A 15,350-nucleotide genomic window follows, 5' to 3' on the forward strand; every position below is an offset into this window, starting at 1 on the left:
GCCTCAGGCTGACTGACCCCTCTGACCTGGACTTTAGTCTGGGATGGACATCACATCCCACACTACCCCTAGATATCCAGGGCAGAGCTGGCAGCACGCTGAGGGTCGAGGTGGGGGTGTCAGGCTGGGAGAGCCGTCTGGAGGGGCACAATCTGAAGGGCCTGGGCTGCAGACTTGGTGTGAGTCTGTGTCCTTGTCAGACCTCTGTTTATCAGCTGACCCAGAGCCATGTGACGAAAGGGTGCTCCACAGAGCAGCCACGGCCTCACTACTAACTGGCCCGGTCTGTCTCTTTCTACCCAAATTCCACGTTATGTATTACCAGTGAGACCAAGACCAAGCCTGCTAGCACCAAGCCCAGCAGCACCCCTGACTTTTCAGACCCTGCTCCACAGCAGAGGGGAGCGCAGGGAATCGGGGAGCTAACCAGGCCCTCGATATCCAACTCCTGAGGCCAGGCCACCAGGTCACTCACAAACAGTGGACAACAAAATGTCCTTAAGTCTCACCAAGCTACAGGATAGGCTCGCCCCTGACTCATGGGCAGGGAGAGGGATGGGCTGTCCTCCTTCTCTGTAGGCCGGCATTACCACATGCCTAGGCTTCTCCCCCTCGGCGTTGCTGACATTCTGGACTGAACTGCTCTGTGTAGGGCTGTCTTGGGCACTGAGTGTCCCGGCAGGGAGGGCCACATGGTTCTTACCTGGAACCCCTCACTTGCCCCCCTGCTCTGGTCAGCCCAGGCGCCCTCAGGCAGGACTCACCAGGCACTCTGGAGTCGGGGATGGGACTAGAGTCTTTTCTCCACCGCAGCTGGCATCCAAAAATCCTGTTGATTCAGTAACTCATGTGATGATGACATTTCTCCTCTCTGTTATCAGGGTCTTAAAAAAAATTTATTTCTGTGTTTTCATTATTAAATCCCTTTTCATTCTGATGAAACACCTTTGGTCTTCAAATACGTAGAAGTTTTTTTTTTTTTTTTAAGATGTCCTTTTTTTCCATTTATTTATTTGGCTGCACTGGTTCTTAGATGCAGCATGCAGGACCTTTAGTTGCAGGATACGATCTCTGGGTTACAGCCTGTGGGATCTCGTTCCCTGACTAAGGATCGAACCTGGGCCCCCTGCAATGGGAGTGTGGAGTCTTAGCCACAGGACTACCAGAGAAGTCCCTAGAGGTTAAGATTTTAAGTCTACTGCTACTTTCATTTTGGATACTGACGACTGTGAGGGCATACCCAGGACTTTGGGGAAACATAATTCACTGGGCCTGTGGTATGTTTCCTTCGATACGGGGGGGATGGGGTACCAGTTTCAGATGGACTCTTTGAAGCCATAGACATGAGGAGGACTGCACCCCTGCACTTGCCCGTTTTCCTTCTTGGTCTCTGTGTGTAGTCTGTAGCCGTGTACATATGGGGAGTGTGCACCTCTGCAGCTGGGCCTTCCATGCAGACACGCCTCTGCTGGGCCATGCACACTCCCGACACCCTCTCCACGAGGCCCAGCTGTGGTCCAGGGACGGTGCAGCCTCTCTGACTGACAGGCCTCTGTAAAGACTGCAAAGCGGGGCCACGTGGTGTCCTTCTGCTGCCAGGATACCGCCATGAAGTGGGTGAGAGAAGAGCCGCAATGCCCACCTCACAAATAGAGAAGGCTGAGGCTCAGCTGAGAGGACAGTCCAAGCTCGGCCAGACCCAGGCCCCTCACAGGTGCCAGCAGGACGCACGACTGAAGTAAAAGGCCTCCCCGTGCTCCCAGCCCTCTGCTGAGGGCCTCCTCATTTAACTGCACTCACAGCTCTGGACACTTGAGGCAGCCAGCTCAGTGGTAACTAACAGAACCGCATCTTATGTCGGGACTGTGGGGCAAGCGTGTACCTGCCAGCCGCAGACAGCCTCCCAGTGAGGCCTCCCAAGGTTCCATAACCCCACGGTGCCAGTCAGGTCAGGACTCACAGGGAGGTTTTCAATCAAGTTTCTGGACTTTGAAGAGATTTTCCCATTGGAAGACTCTACTAGGCAAGTTGATTGTCTACACTGAACCCACCCACAGGCTTGAAGCCCTCAAGGACCTTGTTCGAGTCTCAGCTGGACGCTTGGCCTCCACACGCAACCAGCCAGTGTTCCCAGCCTTTCCTCCTGCTGATCGCGCCAACCGACAAGAGACTGCAGCAGAGGAGAGGAGAGATGGGTAGGAAAGGCCGCAGTGAGCCTGGGGCCACTGACAGCACCGAGCAGAGACGTGGCGGGGCTCTGACTGCGGGCCACCAGCGTGGCAAAGATGACAGCTGCTCCACCAAGTCCGGTGGCCTCAGCCTCCTCTCTCCCCCGCCCAGGGACGTGCTCATCTCAGCCTCTTTCCCTCCTTCTTAGAACGTTTGGGCGGGAGCACCCCGTGAGCACACCCGGAGCTGCTCCTACCCCCGGGGGACAAGTGGCAGCAGCAACCTGAGACTGTCCTTGGGGCCGAAAACTTGCATTAAGCTTAGGAAATTTCCCTTTGAGAGAAAGTCAGCACTTCTGTACACAGTTCGCTCTGCTACTTGCCCAGTGTGTATCTTTGACATTTTTTGGTTCTACCTGGAATGAATGAGACTTCGTGTAGATGACAGGTTGATCCCAGTCCTTTCTAGCTGTCAGAACAATGCTCATGCTCAGTGTGCTGTCTGGAATAGTCTCCTCTTGACTCTGCAGAAATCTCTCAGCGTTTCTTCTGTCTGCCTGTTTACTTCACTTGTTCTGGAACTCAAGTTCTGGCCAGCCTGCTGTTTCTCTTAAGAGCAGGGACTGTAAATCACTGCCTCTCTGATCATAGTCCCTAGCATGCAACAGCATATTTATTAAAAGGAAATAAAAATTAAAATTTAAGTACTGCAATTTTGCAATCTGTATTGAAGAGGTTAGAGATATGTGTGCTTTATGGCCTAGTATTTTCATTTTTAGGAGTTGATTCTAATGAAATCAGAAATAAGTAAATTCAAGAAACACAGGATTATATAAAATCTAAACACTGGAAACATTCTAAATATCCAATAATGGAATGATTAAAATTATACCTGTATACAAATATTAAAAACAATATTTTCTAAGAACATTTAATGAAATTGCTTCTTATATAACATGAGGTAACAAAAAGATCAAAATTTTGTAAGATATATCAATATATATGCAGAAAAAGAAATAAAGATAAAATATACCAAAAGGTAATAAAATTGATTGCTAAGTAGTATGACTATGACTGATTTTAACGTTTTCTATTTTGTGTTCGAATTCCCCAGATTTATTTCACAATGAATTCATGGGCTTCCCTGATGGCTCTGTGGGTAAAGAAAGAAAGTGAAGTTGCTCAGTGGTGTCCAACTCTTTGCAACCCCATGAATTGTAACCTAGCAGGCTCCTCTGTCCATGGAATTTTCCAGGCAAGAGTACTGGAGTGGGTTGCCATTTCCTTCTTCAGGGGATCTTCCCGACCCAGGGTTCAAACCTGGGTCTCCTGCATTGCAGGCAGACGCTTTACTATCTGAGCCACCAGGGAAGCCCCAGTGGGTAAAGAATCCGCCTGCAATGTAGGAGACAATGGAAACGCAGTTAGATCTCTGGAGTAGGAAGATCCTCTGGAGGAGCACATGGCAACCCACTCCAGTATTCTTGCCTGGAGAATCTCACAGACAGAGAAGCCTGGCGGGCTACATTGAATAGGGTTGCAAAGAGTCGGACATGACTGAAGCAACTTAGCACAGCACAGTGCATTTTAGCAAAGGTACAGTAGTTAATTTCACATTCTATTTCCTGTCATTTTATTTTGTGAATGCTGATCAATGCAGTATTCACATATACTGGATCTTCATGTTGGCATACCACCATTTTCATTATAAAGGCTCATTGTGTGTATGTGTCCCCAAAAATAGAGCCTTTTACTTAAATATCATGTAAGAGATTCCAAAGTCTGGTGAAAAGAGTTGATAACAACTGAGTAAACTTAACAGGAGTAAGGAATAACATTGTCCTTAAAACATTTTTGTCCCTATGATTTTTTTTTAAACCCGCTCACCTGTGGTTTCTCATTTCCTATGGACAGGGTAACGCCTTTGTCCCTAAAGCCACGTAACCTTAAGAGGCCCGTCCCCTCTCTCTCACTGTGTTGAATCTCACCCTTCCTGTGTCACTGTGCTGTAGTTGTATCTCCTTTACCATCTTTGACTGGGTATTACTTAATGAACAAATCTGGAAGTCTTAAGATAGGTGTGTTTATCTCATTCACGTTTATAGGCATGCAGGTGTATATACATTCAGTTCCTATTTATTTTAAGTTGTGTTTTCTGTCTGTGGAACTGCTTTCTGGCTGCAGGGGCTCTGCACTGCAGTCTGCAGCTCCTCCTGCTGCACATGCACCTTTGGCTGCTCGGCAGCATGTGGGACCTTGGCTGCCTGGCCAAGGATAGAAACCCTGTCCCCTGCATTGGAAGGTAAATTCTTAACCACTGGGCCACCAGGTAAGTCCCTATCTAAAGAATTTTATAAGTATTTCACAGTATGTTTGCATTAGTTTTGCACTCTCTCGATATATAGAATGTTCTGAAAATTTGGAGAGGCTATATTTTTGTTCTAATTCTGTTTTTTATTACATTTAAACCCATAAATTTAACTAATACACCCCTCTGTGTGTATAATTAGCATGCTTGTATTTCTTCTTCCTTTTTCTCCTATGAATTCAACTAAGAAAAAGTGATATAATCTACTAAATTGGATTGTAAATTTGTGTAGCACGCTTCACAGCACTCTTGAAGCACCTACTTCTTCTGTGTTCTTGGCTTCATCAGAGATTCCTCAAGAGCGAGGATTTCGGTTTCTGCAGCCCGGCTTCCAGAGCGCTCTAGATAGTAAGCACCCATGACATCGCTCACAACTGACGACGTCTTTCTTCTAACAGTTTCTTGCTTCTACCAGCCCTGGCAAAAGTCTTCCTTCTCATCAGACAGGCCAACAGGTGCTTCTGACCCTTCCGAACCCTTTTCCTTTGGCCTGTGCTAGACTACGCCTTAGGATTTTGCTTCCCTGCAGAACCTCTGCCCAACCATCTACCACCTGGCAGCTTTAACGGACAGGTGGACCCAAGGGGGTCAGGCCTCCGTGAGTCCGGTATCACCCAAGAACAACGTTAAAAATCAGCCAAAACAGACCCCTTTCCTGGACGACGGGAGGATGCTAATAAAATCTTGGCCGAAGCGAGCAAGGGAGAAAAAGTGTGGGCGCCGAGGTGGGAATGGGGCGTCCCGGACGGCTCAACCGGGCTTCTCTTCCCGGCTCTTGATTTTGCGGACGGGAGTGAGCACCCCCGGGAGCCGCGTCCTCGGGGGCGGGCCCGTGGGCGGGGCTCGGGGCGGGGACCGGCGGCTGCGTCTCCGGGGGCGGGCCGACGAGCCCCGGGTGGGGCGTCGGGTGAGTCCTCGGGACGGGGGGGCGTGTCCTCCAGACTCGGAGGGTGGGTCCTCAGGGCGCGAGGCTGGGCCTTGAGGTTCGTGGGACCGGTCCCCGGGATGTGAGCCGGGTTTTCTCGGCGCCGGGCCGGTCCTCGGGGAACCGGATTAGCGGCGGGTCTACGGGCCGCCGAGCAGGACGTGGGCCCTTGGGGCTCGTGGGGTGGGTCCTCCGGGCTCCGGGCTGGTCCTCGGGGAACCGGTGCTCTGGGTCCGGGGCGGGGACTGGCGGCGGGTATTCTGGGCGCTGGGCAGGGATTGGTGGAGGATCCTCCGGGCTCGGGGCGGGATGTGGGTTCTAGGGTATCGGGGGTCGGGTCCTTGGGGCGGCGCGAGCCGCCTTACCCCGCTCCTCCAGCGTGCGGCCCCTAGAGTGCCCAAGGCGCGCGGCCAGCCCTGCTCGGGCCGCTGCACTCTAGCTGCCCCGCGGCCGAACGAGCGCGGGCCGGGGCTGGGGCCACGGCGGCGGGTGGCGCACCCAGGGTCCTTCTGCAGTCCCCATAGCGAAGAGCGAGGGCGAAGCCGAGGCTAAGCGGGAACGGAACCATGAACCGGAGTTTCCACAAGTCTCAGACGCTTGGCTTCTACGACTGCAGCGCGGTGGACGTCAAGAGCAAGGTGAGCTGGGGGACGGCAGTCTGCGCACCCCCACGCTGCACGAATGAATGGGCACCCCGAAGGGGACGGCGGCGCGAGAGGGGCCGGCCACAACTTCGGAGCGCGGCGCGCGTCGGTGAGATGCGCCGGGTCCCGCCGTCTTTCCCGCCCCTGCGTGCGCACAAAGCCCGCCTGCCCGCTAAGGTTCGGCTCGAGCCCCGGCGCTCGGAGGGCCGCGCGGCCGCCGGACCCTTCGCGAGAGTGGCTCTTTTGTTCCACAAGCCGGCGGCGATCTGGCGCACCGCGCGGTGGAGGGGCGATGTTTCTGGGGAGACCCGGGGGCTATTCGGATTCGGGGCCCTGGAGGGGCCTTGGGGGCCCGGGCCGGGGGAGGGCCCTGGCTGCGCCGCCTCCTTCGCAACGGAGGAGCCTCGGAACCGGCGAGGGGGAGACAGGCAGCGAGTCCTCGATCCCCGGACCGGACTCCCGGTCCCCAGCACGGCCCTGCGTACCAGCGCCTCAGCCTCCGGACGCGCCCCAGGCCCAGGTTACCCGGGCGCGTCGGACCGGCGGCCCCTCCCGCTGTCCGCGCCCCGGCCCAAAAGTGCGCGTTTGGATAATTGGTTGATAGGATCTGTCGCTTCTGCCCGTTGCGTGGGCGGCACCTTTGCGGCAGAAGCTTTTGTCTGCGAGGGTCTCAGGGGTGGACCTTGCCGCAGATGAAGAGCAGCAGTTGTTCAGGGTCCTGGAGGAGGGGGCCTCGGGCTTACAGCTGCCTGGGATACGGCTTTCGCCCTTTCTCTGCGCTTCCCCCGCCCGGCTTGGTCAGGCAAGGAGAAGAACCTGAGTGGTGGCAGAGGGGCCAGACCCGAGGGTGGGCTCAGACCTCCAAATCTGTGCACGCTTGGTCGCCGGCGTGCGTGCCCTGGTTCGCTCTCTGGGGAGACTAACCCGGTGGCCCCTGTCTGGGCTGCCCTGTACGGATCAAGATGGGGTCCTTTGGCGTAGGATTTCCAGGGCTTCCTCCGAGGATGGGGATTCTCTGCGGGAATCCCACAGAATGAGTTGTGGGATTTCATCACATCTTGTTGGGCAGTCTATTTATAAACCCTCATATCTAATTACCTCCAATGCTAATTCTGTGACCCTGGCCCAGCACTCATCTCTTTTTAGCCCCAGAACTCCCCACACCCCCAAATCAAAAGTGACCACTGTGATTGTGTGGGGGGAGGAACCGACAAGCCTGAGTGGGAGCACCAACTAACTGGCGTTTCTTCAACTCAGTGGGAATGTGGCTTCTTAGCAGTCATTGTCCCCTGACAATAACCACTGAGCACCCATGGTGTTTGGCTGTAACTGTTTATTTTGAGATCATCATAGATGAACAGGCAGCTGTGAGAAAGAACAGAGACTTCCCCACAGGTACTGTCCTGTATCACAGTGTCACACCCAGGGCCGTGCAGTGTTTTCAGGTCACAGTTTGTCACGCGTGCATTCCTGAGGCCCAGCAGTCTCCACGAGAACCACTTCCATCACGAGGGGACCTCCGGGCAGCCTTTCACCCTTGCAAGGTATCTGTTTGGTTCTAAGTGATGAACAGCATAGGCTGTTCACAAATCTCACTGGCCGAATTCCCTGGGCTCTGCAGCCATGGTGGCCGGCAGCTGCCTGACCAGATGCAACTCCGGAGGGCTAGTCCTGGAGGAAATGCCCTCACCAGCCTTTATGCTGCAGTCCTGCATTCTGGACACTGCTGACCCCTGAGGCCTGAAGAGTAAGAGTCTGCCTTTGCCTCTCCCGGGGAACTGGGGGCCATGGGTGTTCTGGTGGCCCAGTGGGTTACCTCAGGCTGCCCCTCCTCCTTGACCCCCAGTGAAGAAGGAGGGCTGCTCCATGGCCCAAGCCTGTGTTCAAGTTCAGATGCAGTGACTGCTCCGCCACGGGTGAGTGGCAGAGGGGAAAAGTTTTGGTTGAAATTGGGAACAGTCCTGGAGGGCCACACCAGCCTGGGCCCTGCTGGGCTGGCTGGTTATACACACAACACCACCGCCCCAGACCCTTTTGGATAAGGTGGCTTGCCTTACTGTTTTTCCAGTGGGGCCACGTGGCTCCCCTTTCTGTATCACTCTCTCATTCACCCATGGGGTCCATCTCTGCAGGGAGCCTTATTCCAGCTGCTCTTTTCAAAATATGGGAGGCAAACCATTATGACAGTGATGTCTTTATCCAATCTAAATGGTTCACCATAACACCTGGGTTTGCATGTGAACAAAATCATGCCAGAATCCAGCCAGTTCTACCACCCAAACTTGTGAGCTTTCAGGCAAGTCATTTAACTTTTCTGAGCCTTAGTTATTTAATCTGTACAATGGTCATTGAACCTATTCTGGTAGCCCGACAGGATCAAATGAGGCAATGAATGGGAAAGCACCTCTAAACTGCAGAGCACTCACAGTCGTAAGAGCTAAGCACTGCAGATCAGGACTGTGTGGCATTTCAGGATATCGGGTCTGAAAATTGCCTCTGATCCTCTCAGAATTGCTGGTGTTAGCCCTCTGCCACAGCTGGTCAATTCCCAAAGCCTTGAGACAGAGAAACTGTCTGGATCTGGTGGCTCTCCCCCATCAGGTAGCCCCTAACTCTACCCAGCATTTCTGTCAAATAGCTGTGATTTGTCTGTTCCTCTGCCAGCCAGCTGCATGCACTTCTGATTCCCCAGTTCTGGTAACGGGGCTGCCATTTCACACTCAATCTGACTTTTTCCTCTCTTCCCAGAAGACCTACAGTGGGAAGAGGCTATGCAGATGTCTGGGGAGAATGTCTCAGGCCAAGGGGAGCAGTCTTGGCCCTTCAGAGGGATAGCAGGAAGTCCAGTGCTGGGGAGAAGTCTACAGGGGCCAAGTAGTTGGAGTTGACTGGCTGTGTGAAGGGAAGACAGAAGGCCACACAGAGCCATTGTGAACTCAGTAGTGGCTTTCACTATGTGACTGTCTCATCAGCCCCACCAGCATCTGCATACGCCTGAAAAGTCTAAAGGAACACAGCTTCCCCATCTCCGCAGTGTGCTCTACACTGCGCCCCCCACCCCACCCCCGCATGGAGACCCCTGCCTTAAGTGAGGTCCATGGTGTCCCAGCTTCCTTAGCAGTTAGGTCTCTTCTGTCTTCTCTTTGGCCTCTGGGGCCCTGGTTATGTGACTTCCCGCACCTGAAGTGTTTTCTCCAAGAATTAGCGCTATCCTGACATTCCTCCTGCCAAGCCGTCTGACGTCTTTGCAGGCCGAGCATTCTCCGTCCCGCGCCCCTTCCCCACATTTCTCTTGTTTTGAGGTCTTGGTACTGGTGACGGGGGCCCGGGGCTATGTGACACACCCATGGCCTCTGGAGTCCATTGTGTTGGGGGGAGAATAACACCACTAAAGGTTTTAATCCAGTTTTGGCTGCTGAAAAGTGAAAGTCACTCAGTCTGACTCTTTGCGACCCCATGGACTATACAGTCCATGGAATCCTCCAGGCCAGAATATTGGCGTGGATAGCCTTTCCCTTCTCCAGGGGATCTTCCCAACCCAGGGATCGAACCCAGATCTGCTGCATTGCAGGCAGATTCTTTCCCAGCTGAGCCACAAGGGAAGCCCAAGAATACTGGAGTGGGTAGCCTATCCCTTTTTTAGCATGTATTCCCAACCCAGGAATTGTACTGGAGTCTCCTGCACTGCGGGCAGATTCTTTAACCAACAAAGCTCTCAGGGGAGCCCTACTGCTGGAGGCGTTTCTGTATTCTGAACAAATACACTGTCATTGTGGGAGACGTGGAAGCCACAACAGGCACACAGCAGAGGTGGCTGTCACACTCCAAGTGTGGCCGCACGTCTTTCTGACCCTTTATGTGCATCTGTACATGCAGATGTCTTCTTGTGACAGAATCAGGGTCATATTCTATAGGTGTATTTTCCTGTAGCCTTCAACTTTCCACTTTCAACTTAACAGTGAAGTCTTGTGTTTTCTTATGTCATTAATATTTTCAGAAGACATAGTTTTGAAATGACTACATAGTATTCCATCTTATATGTGAACCAGAGTTAACCTAACCAATATCCTATTTGGGTTATTTTCCATTTTTTAGAGTAAACAATGTTCTGAATAACAACTTTGCATTTAAATGTTTCTATAAACAGTACATATAGAATATATATCATATAAAGTATATAAAGCATGTCAGGGATTGGAGAAGGCAATGGCAACCCACTCCAGTACTCTTGCCTGGAAAATCCCATGGACAGAGGAGTCTGGTGGGCTACAGACTGTGGGGTCACAATGAGTCGGACATGACTGAACACGCCAAGTTTATAAAGATATTGATTCTCTTACTTCACTGCAGGACTTTTATTATTTCTTTAGGACAGATTCTTAGAAGTGAAATCACCCTAAGTGAAACGTATGCAGATTTTTCAGACTTTGGATACATATTACTGAATCTTCTTCCAGAAAGTCTCTTCTATAAACGTGGACACCCTGCTTCATGTCTGTCCCCTCCCTCCCTCTGGTATACCCTCCACTACTGGGTATTTTCTTATTCTTTACAAATTAGGTAAGTGAAACACTACCCCACTGTTTTAATTTGTAGTCTTGGGTTATTGGTGAATAGAGTTTTCTTCTATATGTTAGACATCTCTGTGTCTGTTTTAGCTGCCTGTTCTTGCCTGCATTCTTTTGTCAGTGACCTTGTTTTTCTTTGAGCTGTGGGTCTGCTCATCCATGGGAGATTTCCCAGTCAGTGCAGATGCTGCTAGGCGTCAGTGCACCCTGGTCCCAGATCTTGTCTCTGCCTGGCCATGCCCTTCCATCTGGGGACTGGAGCGGGGGCCATGCCCTCCCCACACGATAGCTGGGCACTTGCCTCTTGTGGGCCAGTTGAGAACCGCCTGACACTGTTTGACTCACCTCTGTGTGCAGCTACACCCTTTTAAGATTCTGGTTTTGTTGTATCGCGCACATCTGTGTTTAAACAGGTTCGGTGACTTGATCTGGAAAGTTGCGTCCAGAGGAGACTGTCATCAGAGACCCAGGTGGGGAGTGTCATCTGGTGGGCATGGATGGTGGTGCTGCCCACACCCTGTGAGCAGCAGAAAGCCCCTGTGGACTTTCGTGGGGGCACCCAGTTAGCAGAGGTTCCAGCCCTTTCCTGGGACTCGTGACATTTCAAATAGAGGGGTCTTCCAATTTTAGGGCAGGGAAGGCGTGTCAGGGATTGGGAGATGCAACCATTCAAGTTGCTTTGAGGAGTCAGAAGGTTAGGGTCAGGGTTAGGGTTAGGGCCACTGTTTGTGAATCAGCAGAGAGTGGCATCTTGCCCCTTTCCCACGGAGGGGCCTCCTGGACTTTTAGAGGCAAGCAAAGAGGGAGCCTGGAGTGACATCAGAGCATCGCTGAAACGGACCTCGGGGGCCAGGGAGCTGCAGCGCAGTTAGAGTCCAGCGGGCTGCTCACCTGCTCACTGCTCCCCACCTCCTCTCGCAGGTTTTCCCTACTGTGATCCTGAGGAGCGACGAGAGGTGCTGTACATCTTCCAAGCCCCAGTAAATACCCTGCAGCCCTCCTGTGAGGCACCCCTGAACACAGGGTCCAGGCTGGACACTGCCTTCTGTGAACAGGTTGCATCCAGAAGCATTTATTTATACATACATATATATATATATATATAGGCTTCCCAATTGGCACTAGTGGTAAAGAACCACCTGCCAGTTCTGGATACATCAGAGACGTGGGTTCATCCCTGGGCTGGGAAGAGCCTCTGGTGGAGGGCATGGCAACACACTCCAGTATTTTTGCCTGGAGAATCCCATGGACAGAGGAGCCTGGCAGGCTATAGTCCATAGGGTCACAAAGAGTTGGACATGACTGAAGCAACTTAGTGTGTGCATGTGTGTGTATATTATATATATATATATATATATATGTTTTTTTAAATTTTCCTGCGCCAGGTATTGCACCGTGAAAGATCTTTTAGTTGTAACATGTGGGATCTAGGTCCCTAATCAAGGATTGAACCTGGGCCCCCTCCATTGGAAGCACAGCGTCTTAGCCACTGGACCATGAGAGAAGTCCCAGAAGCATTAAAATGAGTTTAATCATATAAATATATATTCATAAATACATTTTAGTTGCAAATAATAATTCATTACTCTCCGTCACAACCTTGCCAGATAGGTTCTGTTATCACCCCCACTATACACTGAAATGTCCGGGAGGTTCCACTCAGCTGGCCCAGGTCGGAGAACTCAGGCAGTTCGGCTGCAGACTCATCTCTGCCATGCACTGTCTGTGGCCCTAGTGAAGCAGGGTTCCTGCCCCGCCTCCGCTGACAAGACCTCAAGTCCGGTCCAGATACTGACACAAGTGTTCCCAGGTAGATGAGACAGACCCCTTGGGCTCTCTGGATCCAGAGTTTGGAAGGGTTAGGCCTAGTGCTCTGAGGAAGGAAGTTCTATTTTGCTTCCATCCCTGCAGAAGGTTTTAGCTGTGTGGACTCAAGGGAGGTACACTCTCCAATAGTTATTCTTAAAAGTTTACCATCCATTCATGTATTCTTTTACTGAGGACCTACTGTATGCGAGGCATGGGGTTCATGCTGGGGTACAGCGGTAACCGAGATAGCCACTGTCTCCAGCTTGAAAGCAAACGGCCCAACGAAGGTCCAGTCGTGTGTAGGCAGACTGGAGTGGGTGGGCGTAGGGGTCCTTGATCCTGATGCCCAAAGTATCGCCAGAGCCACAGGGTCGCAGCTGGAGGCTGAGGTCTCCGCACAGCAGGGGCAGTCGTGGTGCTCGGGCCTCCAGGAGCTGCTCTCAGTTTCTTGGGAACCAGCGGCAGCGGCGCCTGCGCGGGCGCTTGGAGCTGAGGCAGAGCGCCCTCTCCCCTCCTTGCTTCCAGGAGCAGCTGGGCTCCGGTCTCCAGTTTTCCTCACCTGGGGTCTCTAGTTCTCTCCCAGCCCTGCATTTCTCAGTAATATGCTTCAAGGAAAGATTCAGTATCTAAAGTGAGCAGTAGGGCCTTGCATGCAGTAGGTGCCTAGTAAATGTCACTCGAGTTAAATTCAGATGAGGAACAGCGGGTTTTCCAGATGGCTGCTCGTCCAGGAGATAGTGAAGAACAGGGGAGCCTGACATGCTGCAGCTCATGGGGCCTCAAAGAGTTGGACACGACTTAGAGACTGCACAACAATGGCCAGTTCAGCAGTGGTCTTTTAGGGTACTTTAGAAAGGAACTGCTTTATGAGAAAGGTGACCAAATCTGGATTCACTAATTGACTTAGCCCCAGGGCATCTCTGAGAGGGCTCAGGGGCCTTGTCCCCTCCCCGCTAGCGCCATGGAGGGAAGATAAGCGGTACAAGATCAGCTAAAGAAAAAAAGAGAAGCTTTGGAAGTCCAAAGGAAGCTGATTTTAAAAGTCCGCGTTGGGGGCTTCCTTGGTGACTCAGACAGAAAAGAATCTGCCTGGTGATGCAGGAGACACAGGTTCGATCCCTGGTCCAGGGAGATCCCACAGGCCAGAGAAACAAAGCCCATGTGCCACAACTACCGATCCTGCACTCTAGAGCCCAGGAGCCACAACCAGAGAAGCCTCTGCAGTGAGCAGCCCCCGCCCCACAACTAGAGAGTAGCCTCTGCTCACCAGTACTAGAGAGAGCTCACGCAGAAATGAAGACCCAGCACAGCCAATGAAACAAAATTATTGTTTGTAACGTCCACGTTGACAGCGTCGCCTGATTTCCTTGGTGCTAGACTCTAGGCTGACAGCTTCAGGGGCTCAGGGCACCTCCTCAGAGCCAGCCCCACACATCTCCCTGTGCGGTGCTCACACCCCTTCCCTGGAGAAGGTACCAGCCTCCCCCGCCTCCTTCAGAGCCGACGGGGCGGGGCAGGACTGGGCACTCGCTGGTGCAGCTGGGGCATCAGTGACCTTTGAAACCTCCTTTCCCCCTCCCCTCATTCAGTGCTTCTCTGGTCCCTGGGCTCCGGGAGGTGTGTCCCACACCCCACCGTCCAGCTCTCCAACTTCCAAAGGCTGTGCTCCTCTGGGGCTCTGTGTAGATGCTTGTTGGCAGAGGAGACAAGGGAATGGTTCTTTTCACCATCCCCAGCCAGAGCATCTGCTCTATATTTTGGGGAAAGCGTGTAGCATTTTACTTGCTGCTGCTAAGTCGCTTCAGTCGTGTCCGACTCTGTGCGACCCCATAGACGGCAGCCCACCAGGCTCCCCCGTCCCTGGGATTCTCCAGGTAAGAACACTGGAGTGGGTTGCTATTGCCTTCTCCAATGCATGAAAGTGAAAAGTGAAAGTGAAGTAGCTCAGTCATGTCTGACTCTTCGCGACCCCATGGACTGCAGCCTACCAGGCTCCTCTGTCCATGGGATTTTCCAGGCAAGAGTACTGGAGTGGGCTGCCATTGCCTTCTCTGAATTTTACTTGAGGAAAGTAAAAAAAAAAAAAAAAAAAGTTGCTGCTTAAAGAGTTCAAAAACCACTTGGATCCTTCTGCACTGCCCATCCCCATTAATTCTTCGTTTGTCGGCCTCCCCAGGTCCACAGGCTGTTCTTCTGCACCTGATCCTCTCCTACAGTTCAGTTCAGTTCAGTTCAGTTTTGTCCCTCAGTTGTGTCCGACTCTTTGTGACCCTATGGACTGAAGCACGCCAAACTCATGTCCATTGAGTCAGTGATGCCATCCAACCATCTCATCCTCTGTCATGCCCTTCTCCTCCTGCCTTCAATCTTTCCCAGCATCAGGGTCTTTTCAGATGAGTCAGCTCTTCACATCAGGTGCCCAAAGTATTGGAGTTTCAGCTTCAGCATCAGTCCTTCCAATGAACACTCAGGACTGATCTCCTTTAGGATGGACTGGTTGGATCTCAAGAGTCTTCTCCAACACCACAGTTCAAAAGCATCAATTCTTCAGTGCTCAGCTTTCTTTATAGTTCAACTCTCACATCCATACATGACCACTGGAAAAACCATAGCCTTGACTAGATGGACCTTTGTTGGCAAAGTAATGTCTCTGCTTTTTAATATGCTGTCTAGGTTAGTCATAACTTTCCTTCCAAGGAGTAAGCGTCTTTTAATTTCATGGCTGCAGTCACCATCCGCAGTGATTTTGGAGCCCCCCCCCAAAAAAAAAATAAAGTCAGCCACTGTTTCCACTGTTTCTCCATCTATTTGCCATGAAGTGATGGCTAACAGAGTTTTGCCAAGAGAACACACTGATCATATCAAACA

This window comes from Moschus berezovskii, chromosome 26, assembly GCF_049115385.1.
Source record: "Moschus berezovskii isolate FMDL1 chromosome 26, NW_MosBer_1.0, whole genome shotgun sequence".
NCBI lineage: Eukaryota > Metazoa > Chordata > Mammalia > Artiodactyla > Moschidae > Moschus > Moschus berezovskii.